The following is a 12,390-nucleotide window of genomic DNA, read 5'->3' as shown; positions in this document are numbered from 1 at the left end:
TGGCTTAATTTCTTCTCTCTCATTTTTTATTTGATTTATTTAGGTTCTCTCTTTTTTCTTGATGAGTCTGGCTAAAGATTTGTTGATTTCATTTATCTTTTCCAAGAACAAACTTAGTTTCATTGAGTTCTCCTATGGCTTTTTAAGACTATTTCATTTAATTCTGCTCTAATATTATTTTCTTATTTCTACTAACTTTGGGCTTTGCTTGTTCTTCTTCTAGTTCCTTTAAATGTATATTTAAAGTTACTTATTTCAGATTTTTCTTGTTTCTGCAGATCTATCTCACTGTGAATTTTCACCTTAGAACTGCTTTTGCTGCATCCCATATATATGGGCAATTGTGTTTCCATTTTCATTTGTCTCAAGGGTTTTTAAAATTTTCTTTTGTTTTCTGTGGTGACCCATTGGTTGTAGAGTAGCATGCTGTTTATTCTCCATATTATTATTTCCTTTTCTAGTTTTCTTGTGGTTGACTTCAATTCATACCATTGTGGTCTAAAAGATTCTTGATATGATTTCAGTCTTCTTAAATATATTGAGATTTGTTTTGTGGCCTAAAATATAATCTATCCTGAAGAATCTTCCATGTGCACTTGAAAAGGACGTGTATTTTGCTTCTTTTGGCTGTGTGGTTCTTTCTCTATGTCGTTTATTTCATCTAATGTGTTATTTTAGGCCAGTGTTTCCTTATTGATTTTCTGTCTCAGTGATGTGTCCCTTGACCTAAGTGATATATCCAAGTCCCATATTATTATTGTATTATTGTCTATTTCTTCCTTTATTTATTAGTGTTTGTTTTATACATTTAGGTACTCCTATGTTGAGTGAGTAAATATTTACAAATATTGTATCTTCTTATTATATTGACCCCTTTTTCATTAGTAATATCCTTACCTTTTTTTAATAGTCTTTGTTTTATAGGCTCAATTTGAAGGCATTCCAAAAGCATCACCTTTTTAGTACCCTTTTCCTCTACATTTTCTGTTTTTGATTTCATATTTTACACCTTTTTATTTTGGGTATCCCTTAACTACTTAATTGGAATTCCTTGTGGCTCAGACGGTAAAGCGTCTGCCTACAATGCAGGAGACCTGGGTTTGATCCCTGGGTTGGGAACGTCCTCTGTTGAAGGAAATGGCAATCCACTCCAGCACTCTTGCCTGGAAAATCCCATGGATGGAGGAGCGTGGTAGGCTACAGTCCATGGGGTCGCAAAGAGTCAGACACGACTGGGCGACTTCACTTGGTCTAACTAGTTATTGAAGTTATAGTTAATGATAGTACTTTTTTCTTTTCACCTTCATGTTAGCTTTTTAAGTGGCTGATTCACTGACTTTACTATATATAAGTGAGATTTTCCCTATATTTTCTTGTTTATTGTTGTGGCCTTTTCCTTTCTACTTAAAGAAGACCCTTACTATTTCTTGTAAATCTGTTTTGGTTGTGTTGGCTCTTTTAGTTTTTACATCTGAGAAACTGTTTCTCCTTCATTTCTGAATGACAGCTTTACCAGATGGAGTATTCCAGGTTATAGTTTTTTTCTTTCAGTATTTCAGATACATCTTGCCACTTCCTCTGGCTGGCCTGTAAATTTCTGCTGAAAAATCAGCTGATAGTCTTATGAGATTTCTGTTATATTTAGTTAGTTGTTTTTCTTCTTCTACTTTTAAATTCTATTTTTATTGGGTTGGTCAAAAAGTTCATTCAGGTTTTCTCATACTATCTGAAGGAACGTTTTGGCTAACCCAATATTTTAAGTTTGTGCTGTTTGAATTAGAATATGTCTTGGTGTAGATATCTTTAGACGCATCTTGCTTGGGAGTTCTGGTGCTTTCTGGACCTGGATGTCTGTTTCCTTCCCCACGCTAAAGAAGTTTTCAGTCATTATTTTTTTTCAAAAACGGTTTCTGCCCCTTTCTCTCTCTTGTCTTCTGGGAACTCTGTAATGCAAATGTTAGTGTACTTGATGTTGTCCCTTAAACTCTCCTCATTTCTAAATATTCTTTTTTTTTTTTTTTGCTGTTCTGATTGGGTTGTCTGTACCATTCTTTCTTCCACATTGCTTATACTTCTTGTGTATCATCTAGTATGCTTTTGAGCCCTTCTGTGCATTTTTTAAATTACAGTTACTGTATTTTTTAGTTCTAATCTGGTCTTTCTTATATTTTCTAATTTCTTTTTTAAAGTTCTCATTGAGTTTCTTCATTCTCCTCAGAAAGCATGGGCATTCTTAGGACTACTTTTTTGAACTCTTGATCAGATAAATTACTTATCTGTATTTCATTAGGGTGTTTTCTGGGAGTTTTATTTTTCCTTTTGTATGAAACATACTCCTTGGTCTCCTTATTTTGTTTGACTTTAGATTTTTGTTTCTATGAATTAGGCAAAACAGCTGCCTCTCCTGGTCTTGAAGAATCGGCCTTATATGGGAATGTCCCCTATGCAGATTACTTGTGCTTGGTGGCTTTGACTGGCCGGCTGGAGCTGGAACAGGTCCTGGCCAGGTGTAGTCCTTGGGTGAATGCACCCCAGGGCAACTGGAGATGGAGCAGCCTGGGCTGGGGGCAGTCCCTGAGGAGTCCTGTGCCTGTGTCCACTTTGACAGGAAGGCCGGGGCTAGGGGGAGTCCTAAGGGGCCTCAAACTGTGGTTCTTGCTGGTACTTCCAACCTCAGAGCTGACTCTGGTAATTTCCTGGCTGTTTGGCAGAACCTCTAGTACTAGTAAATGGATTTCCTTCCTGTATAGTCCAGCTTTTTAACACATTATTTTTTTTAATGTTATTTTATCACTATGTCCCAGGGCAGGTGAGTCTGCACTCAGGCCCCTTAGCAATATCCCTCCCTATTGTAGTTCATAGCATCAGGATTTGGGTTCCAGGGGGTACTGTGTCTCTGTCTTTCCTACCCATTTATATCTAGCTTTTTTATTTGCAGAAACTGTATGTAAAAAATGAATCAACCCTCAGGTCTTCAGGTTGAATTGTTCTCTATGTAGGTGACGTTCTGCGTATCTGTGGAAGGACATGAATTCAGAGGTCTTCCTACGCTGCCATCTTGGACCCTGTTCGTGATCCTAAAATTTTTTGACAAGATTTGAGAATTGGTAAATTGATTTATATCATAGAAACTCTCATAAGGAGATGTTTGATTTTTATTTACAAATGTGTCTAAATTCAGTGTTATGAAAACACTGTGTTTGTTTGATGTAAACTGCCTTCTACTGGTGTGTGCTTGTATTGATTCGTAGTGAATTGTGGTTTGAATTCAAAATAGCAAGTGCTAACCTTGATATAAATATTTTCACATTTGCATCATAAGTATGAGAATTTGCACTTTGAGCATTTCATAAATATTAATCAATTAAACTTCAGAACACTCCAGTGATCAAGATATTGTAAATCAACCTTCTGGATGAGTCTTCAAATTTTTCAGCCCACTGAGATATTCTCTGCCTTCTCTCCTCAAAAAGATAAGAGCCTTAATGTTGATTCATTCTTTAAAATATATCTCACTTTATTTTAAAAGGAATATCTTAAAATATAGTAAGTGTAGCAAAGGAAGGCTCAAGCAATTTGTCCTGTGGACACACCCAATCATTTGGAGTGAATTGTAGTAGCCTATTTAGTCCGGTTTTAAGCCAGCTCAATTAAAAACAAAAGCAACATGAGTAGTGATAACAGTATCTTGAATTATCAATCTAATTACGTTTGAAGATATAATGATGAGTGTTTTAAGAAGTCTAATAATCAAGTGATATATAGTATATCTTATCCATCAAAAGCGTCAGTATTTGAGTAATGTTGGATTCATTTATTCAGTAAAGATTTTGTAATGAATCTTTATTGCCCTAGGCAAAAAGATGTAAAAACAGAAAAAGACCATGCCTTGCCTAAAGGAGTTCACAGACCACATCATAGCTTCCTTAGGCACATTAGCTAAAATGTAGTTAAATTTTGGAATCCTTTTAAAAATGAAGTAGCCTCTGTGGCTGTTTCAAACTGAGATGATTATTACATTTAATGACCTGAATAAACATTATACAGTGAGTCTCTGACATTCTTGTCTTAATGTAGAAAAATACAAATAAATGTAGAACTGCAAAATCCAGAGTTGAAAAGTTAGATATACTGTTTTGGAATCATGATGAATAATAAAAACTTAATTTTTTTAATTTGTGAAATAAATAAACAGTAGTTTTTTTAGGATAGATTTATTTCAGTTATAACTTGTTTTAAATTTAAAGGGCACATGATGTATGAGGTATATTGTATATTCCTTTACATTTCAGTAAACTTAAGTAGCTCTATATTAGTATACTAGATTGTTTTTGAGAAAGTACCTCAATATATAAGAAAATGCTAACTACTACTTCTTGAATATTAGTACTCATAATTTATCTTTTCTCAAAAATTACTGAGAAAAATAATTTATCCTGGAGAAAGGACTTACCAAATTATTTTTTAAACTCTATTTTCCCTCACACATTAAAGTATTATATGTCTGTCTTCAGTGATACAGCACACATGACTAATATCTGTTCCATACTTTACACTTAAGCTCATTTATATCTTCATGAAAGTAAAATGTTTTTAGTTTTCTGGGGTATTTTGTGTGTGTGTGTGTGTGTGTGTGTGAAAAAGACTCCTGGTGGCTCAGGTGGTAAAGAATCTGCCTGCAATGTGGGAGACCCAGGTTCTATTCCTGTGTTGGAAAGATCCTCTGGAGAAGGGAGTGGCAACCCACTCCATTATCCTTGCCTGGAAAATCCCATGGACAGAGGAGCCTGGAGGGCTACCTGCCATGGGGTTGCAAAGAGTCAGACACGACTGAGCAACTAACACACGCCATCCAAATTAAACTTCATATGCAGATGATATTTTGAAAATTACTAAAGTATTTTCTTCAAATAACTAGACATGGCACTCTCTTCAGCAATAACTGAACTTCTCTTTGAAGGTTTAATAGATTTATTAGTGGTTCCTGTTTTGCTTGATTGCCTACTACAGCTATTGTGCACTGAACAGTTAGTTAAGCTGTCAAAATACTAAGAGATCATATGGAAGCAGTCAGTTTCTGCCAGGTTAGTAAGTCAGTCTTTCAATAATGCAACTCTAATTTTTAATCATATATTTAGAAAAATTTAGAATAACTAGGCACTTACCAGATGCAGATCATCTTTCTTATTTTCTTTCCTTTTTTCTTTTTATCTCCATAAAAATGCTCCGAGATTGAAACTATTCTTACCTGATAAATTAGGAAGTTGTGACAAAAAGAATTTGATAACAAGTCTGAATAATTAATAAATGGCAAAGGTCTTTTTGCTTCAGAACACTTGTTTTCCCACTGGATCGTGATTCCACATCAAAGATCATTGGACTGGAATGCACAGGATTACTTTCATGTGGCATTCGTCCTCTCGTTATAGAAAATACACACTTTTCAAAATGAATCGAATCTATTGTAGCCTCTCATGGGGTTACAGCAGCGTAGAAAGTTCGTGAGGGTTTTGGCCCACACCTTCCTCCCTAATACATGCTTCATCTTTGCTTTCTCTATTAGAGTGTTTCTTTTTAATTCCTGTCTAAAAATATCAGTTTGAAACATAAAAAACATTATATAATACTTCTTCCCTACCTGGTGACTTTTAGCTTAAGGTTAAATCTGAGTTAGCTGAGTAACATAATTTTATTTCCAAATATTCTGCAACTTAAGATGCATCATTTTAAGATTTGTGAAATTGGAAGATTTCTTATCTCTGTTATGTAGCATTATGAAAACTTCTTTCTTTTGTTAGCTGTGGGACTTTGGACAAGTTATTAAGCCTCTCTGAGCCTTATTATTATTTATTTTTTTTTTTTAGTTTTTGAAAGTGTCTCCTGATCTTCCTCTTCTTCCTGCTGGTTGGGTATATCTATTGAGACAAAGTAAGCCAAACATTTTGTAAACTCTTCAGCACTAATTTACAGGCTAGTGATTCTCAGATTTGAGTGTTCATGAGGATTCTCTTTCAGGTGTGTTAAAAATGCAGTCCTGGGGCCCACTCCCAGTGATTCTACTGTGGATTTGAAGAATAAAAATAGGTCATTTGGAAAAAAAGGTCTTGCCAGTAGCTTGGGAAATTTTGTAACAAAAATGCACATGAAACATCTTTAAGAGATTGGTTTTCACCTTTTACCTGGGTAAAGATGTAAACAGTCATACTTGGTGATGGAAAAGAACTGCTCTTGTGTTTCACTGATGCGAATATAAACTTGGAACCACCTGTCTAGAAGATATAAATTAAAATACGTAGAAATTATTCTTGCTCTTTGATCTAGCAATTCCATTTCTTAGATTTTTATAAGATGAAAATCTCACATATACACAATCATATGTGCAGGAATAGCCAACCATATGTGCAGCGATATCCAGCATAGTTGTTTATCTGAGGATATATACACTAGACAACTGAAATATGTCACAATAAGGATAGGTAAATGAATTATGTTATATTCACACTATCGAGAATTATGTAGGCATTAAAATGTGGATGTAGAACTATGTTTTTATTTATAAAAAGGAATCTGTGTTACATGGTAAAGTGAAAAAAGGTTTATAAAACAGGTATAAAGTGAGCCAATTAAAATTTGTATATATACATAGAAGTCTGAAAAGATAATCTGATCATCTAAAATATGAATAAATGGCCTTTCTTGGCTGATGAGATTGTGTTTTTATTTTTACTGTATTTAATTTTTAACAGTATATGACAAATTTAAAACATTTATAATCAGAGCTAAAAGAAAGCATGCTTTTAAAAGGAAAAAAAAACATTTAGGAGACTTACATATTAATATCATTATTTTATCTCGTACTTTGTATCTATAGTCCCTTCCACTGCCCATTTTTTTGCTAAAAATGATAGTTACTGGATTTGTTTTCTTCTTAGGCTCTTACAAGAAGACTCATTTTTGTGCTAGTTGTAGTTGCAGAGCCAATGTCTTTCCTGCCTCTCTCTCTTATTTTTTAAATTTAATTCTCACGATAAATTGAAGCATCAGCATTTTTGTATCATGTTCTGTAACTAAGGCTTAGCCACCAAGATGTAATATACTTTAACTTTGTTGTCACACGTCTTGTTTATTTTGTGTTGTGTTGGCCCAGCATTATAATCGTATCAAAAGGTTTTGCTGATGGAGAAATACGTTCTCTTTTTTTATTTTCCTGATGGCTTACTAATTGTCAGGGAGAGAAAACCACTGAATCCACTTCTGTTCCTGTCACCTAAGTGAATATTAGAGAAGGGAAGAACATATCTCTGTGTAGGCTAACAGTTTTGATGGGGAATATCTGAGAGTATGTGTTTGGGTGCCCATGTTAAAACATGATGACTAGGAAGCATAAAAATTGATCCACCTGACTTCAGAGTCAGGAAGTCTGGATTTAAGTTCTGGCCTAGTATATTTGCTACATATGAAAATCATTTAAATTCTCATAACTTTTGTTTTCTCATAAACAAAATGGAGATCCTTGTTCCCTTATTACCACTAAGGCTTGGGACATGATTCAGTGAGATAATACTTTGTCCTTCCTCCATTCATTTGTTCTATAAATGTATATTGAGCACCTACCTTAGATGGAGCACTAATCTAGGACATGGATCTTTTAGTGAACAAAATGGATAGAATCCCTGCTCCCTTTGAACTTACATTCTAGTGGGTAGAAATGGAATGAAAAATAAGCATAATAAATAGTGAATTATATGAATTCCAATGAGAGATGACAGTGGCTTGGAGGAGAGTGAGCAATCCAGATAGTGAGAGTAATCTGAGAAGCATAATACACATAAAGGTGTATTTATTCTTATAAACGTGGTATTGAGCCAGAGGGTATCCACTTTTCAAAGCTTTTCTTCAGGGCTTTGAATTTAAATATGCACTGTTATTTGAATGTTCACATCTTAATGTCATATGGCTAGAAATTAAGTAGGACATCTTCATTTTAGACTGACTTTACTAAAGCCCTGGGGAAGAAATAACATTTCAAGCTCAATAAAGATTGTTCTTCCTTTGACAGTAGAGATAGCACTTGATTCAGGGTGATTCAGTGTTGCCCATGCTTATTTCAAAAATTGAGAAGTCGTACTCAATACCACCCTCTCTCTCTTCCCTCTCTACTTTATAATCACCATGTCTAATTTATTGTGTTTCCAAATGTTAGTTGCTCATCTGTTCACTTCTGTCCATCTCCACTGTTATCTCCGCAGTCCTGCACATCATCAATTTTGCTTGTATTGCAGGTATTCTCATCTCTTCTCTGAGCAAGAATAGACTTTTGTACAAACACAAGTCTCATTAAAGCATAGCTCTTTGTAAACCCTCCAGTGACGTCTTCTGTAGCTCATTCTCCACAGACCCCTGTCCCGTTTTTGCCTTCTTCTGTTTCTCAGAAGGCACAGACTACATCACTGGAACTCCTCTGGCTCTGACTTCCCAGTGAAGATGGTCTGCTTTTCCTTGCACCTAGGATGAAGTCCACAATCCATGACACTGACAGTAATCTGCCAGGAAGGCCCTGCACCATCGACTGATCCACCCAGGACATCCTTCTTGCCTTTTTCCTTGTTTTTGGCTCTGATGGTTTTCTTTAGTTCCTTAAAGACCCCAAGCCCGTCCTACCTCCTTGCATTCATACATCTCATCCCTTCTGACTGGACCTCCCTTCCCCTTTACTTGTCTCACCCTTGCTCATCCCGAATGTCTCAGTTTTTAATGTCTCTTCCTCAGAAAAAGCCTCCCTGGTTATACAATTCCATTTCTCACTAAATTTTCCCTTTGAAGCAAGTGGCATGACTGTATATAAATAGTCATGTCATTATTTGTATAGTATTTCTTTTCTCTGCTGGATTCCAGGCTTCATGAGGTCCAAGATACAAAAGTTTTCGTTTATCTTTTGAATCTCGGCCTCAGATGGTGTATTTGGTAAATAAAGAGCATGCACTGCCTGGTGAATGCATTCAGGAAGTGAAGATAGCTTCACAGATAGTTCCTAGTAATTATCAAAGAAATTTTGTTAGTGTAGGGTGAGACCTAAGGGCAGGTCTAGGATTCAGAATTACAAGGTGACCTTGGACTAGGATCCAAGGACATGCACTCTTTCCTGCACTGTAATCGATAGCCATGAATCCAGTGGTAATAGGTAAGACACTAAGAACCATATGCTAAAGAAAATAATGGCAACAGACATTTCTCCTCTTTCAGTTTTGAAATTGAAAGATTATAAAATATTTTTTCATCACATGTGCTTATACATTTTGTGACTGGAATTATTGACATTTTTTTCCTAACTTTAAGAGAAGTTATATTTAACAAATGTAAATGAGGGAGGGAAAACTTTGGCACCATATATGTCGGTGAAGACAAAAAGTATGACATTAATATTTGAAAAACAAACCTATAAAGCTATACTATTAATTTTTTAAAATTTAAATTCCAGTTATTTTTAAAACCATTAACTTTGGTCATTAACACCCACAATAAAATATAACCTTTAAACAATAAAATTTGGTTTTGCTGGTAATGAACTGCTCTGTTGTGTCCATTTTGAAATCTTATCTTTTACATTTTTGTTATTATGAAATGTATTTTCTACTAGGAAATGAAAATCTACTAATATCATTATTGTAACTTAGTTTTATATCATTGATGCATTTTTAAAAGTTTGAATTGTACGCTGAGATATTGCATCAGTCACCATTCCGGAAGTAAAAACAGATACGTTATTGAAATATATATGCTATTTTAAGGATTTCCCCAGTGGCTCAGCGGTAAAAGAATCTGCCTGCAATGCTGAAGACCTGGGTTCAATCCTTGGATGGGGAAGATCTCCTGCAGAAGGAAATGGCAACCTACTCCAGTATTGTTGCCTGGGAAATTCCATGGACAGAGAAGCTTGGTGGGCTGCAGTCCATGGGGTCATGAAAGAGTTGGACGCAACTTAGTGACAAAACAAAACATGGTATTCTATGTATTTCAGATTCATAGAGCTGAATGGAACTTATTTTTAACATTATGAAGAAATAGTCTTTGATGGACATTCTTAATGGTGCCTCTATTCCAAAATAACTTTTGTGGCTATAAATAGATGTGTTTGATGGAAATGTTGACAGATTCTTATTTGTAAGTAATGAATGAAGCCACCTAGAATTTTAGTGACCTCCCTTTTAGTGAATGGCTATTCATATTTATTATTATCAGCTCTAACATTTTGAAGTGCCAGCTGGGCACTGTATAACATTTGATGTGCTCTCATTCTAATGGGTCCCCTTCTAAAGTTCCACAGTTCAGCACACTAAAGCCAGTGCACACCAGGAGCTTTGAGTTAATATGTAATGGGAGGTCAGGACATATATGTAATAGACCTCAGAGCGTTAAGTCATTTTTAGCCCTGCAAAGAAAGTTAATTTGGTTAAAACTTTTATTGTAAGGCAGAAACTACAAAACAAACTTCTGAAGGAGATGATGTCCAATGTCGGTACTCTTCTGTCCTTTATTTATTTGTTTATTTTGGTATCAGTGGCCAGTAATAATTCCAAATTTAGTGGAAAAGGCACAGAAATTTGATTCTGATACATAGATAAATTTCTTCAATAATTTGGCGAAGGTATTTGGGAAATTTGAATCTTGAAATGAAAAGAGAAAGCCCAGTTAATTATTTATCTAGTATCTACCATATACTTATCAAGGGTGCTATACTGAGTACAATGGTATGTTTTAAATGAAAGAAAGTTCGGTTGTATGTATAGACATGGATGATGAGATGAAAAAAAGGTGTTGAAGAGCTGTGTGTAAAAAAAACATCTGGAGGGTTCAGGATGGGGAACGTGGGTATACCTGTGGCAGATTCATTTCGATATTTGGCAAAACTAATACAATATTGTAGAGTTTAAAAATAAAATAAAATTAAAAAAACAAAAAAACAAAAAACATCTGGAGAATGTAGGATCTGTAAGAAGTGTGTGGTGTTACATCCCCCATATATTAAGAGGAGAGGTGGATTTGTGAACTTAAATAATTCCTAATTTATGCCAAATTAAGTCATTACTATTAATACCAATGTGATAATTTAAGTGATTTATTTGTCAACATCAGTGGGCCTTAAAACTTTTGATAAAAACATTTTAGAAATTTTGAGAAGTAGCTAGGGAAATCCTTTAGAAGGTTTTATAAAAAATAAATTTCGATTATTTTGGTATTATATATACATGTATGTATCTATAAATAGCTAGCTATATGTAATGGAGAAGGAAATGGCAACCCACTCCAGTGTTCTTGCCTGGAGAATCCCAGGGATGGGGGAGCCTGGTGGGCTGCCGTCTATGGGGTCTCATAGAGTTGGACACGACTGAAGCGACTTAGCAGCAGCAGCAGCTATATGTAAACTCTGTTTCTGAATCTAATTCTGCAGCTATCTCTCAAGTACCTTCTATTTTTCACACAGTGTATATTTTCTGTAAGGACTAAATAGAGGTAAGGTACACAGTTGTTTTTTTTTTTTTTTTAGAAATTGGCTGCATATGTGGCAAACAGAATAATCTAGAAGGAGATTTGTAAAAAAAAAAAAACACTAAAAATGTACCATCTAGTAGTAAAGGCAGTTTGGGAGAGACTATGCCTTGGCAGAGATAAACAAGGACAAGATCCTACTAATTAGAGGGATCAGGAAAGCTTACCTCTTGGAATAGGTAAGCGCTGGCATAGACCTTGAAGAAAGAGCTTTCTTTGTATATATGAAGATGGAGGAGGAAGAGACATGGTGACTTTAGATAATGGACTATAATAGTGCATGGGAGGGAGGAAGAAGGGAAATTGGTATCTAACCAAATATTTCACTTGTGGCTTCTGCTTTTGCTGCTGAATTGGTTAGAGAATGTTGCCATCCATGGTGGCTCTGTTTTATATGAGGAAAGGTTGCTCCATTTGTGAGCAACCAGTACCTTTGCCACAGCAATGATATTTATCCCTTTCAAAGGCATTTTTTTGTCCACTCATTTTGCTTTTGCTTCTTAATACATAGCTGTGGGTTGGGCATCCTGCCAGCATCCCTTGACCCTGTGTGATGGGAGGTGTGCACTGGTGCTTCTTCCTTGGTAAGTCTCCAGTGTCTAGAACACAGTTCCTGGGATAGAACAGTTCAGTTCAGTCATTAGGTCACGTCTGACTCTGAAACCCCATGGACTGCAGCATGCCAGGCTTCCCTGTCCATCACCAACTCCCAGAGTTTGTTCAAATTCTTGTCCATCAAGTCGGTGATGCCATCCAACAAACTTATCCTCTGTTGTCCCCTTCTCCTGCCTTCAATCTTTCCCAGCATGAAGGTCTTTTCAAATGAGTCAGCTCTTCCCATCA

General features: G+C 35.5%; 1 protein-coding gene across 1 annotated transcript in view; it reads left to right on the top strand.

Annotated features, from left to right (window-relative positions):
• The window catches only part of PRKD1 (protein kinase D1), a 352,693-nt gene that overhangs the window by 24,366 nt on the left and 315,937 nt on the right, over window positions 1-12,390 (top strand). The window lies entirely within an intron of this gene.

The sequence above is a fragment of the Bison bison genome, unplaced genomic scaffold, assembly GCF_000754665.1.
Source record: "Bison bison bison isolate TAMUID 2011002044 unplaced genomic scaffold, Bison_UMD1.0 scf7180017864181, whole genome shotgun sequence".
Lineage (NCBI taxonomy): Eukaryota > Metazoa > Chordata > Mammalia > Artiodactyla > Bovidae > Bison > Bison bison.
This window is presented reverse-complemented; position numbering and strand designations above follow the sequence as displayed.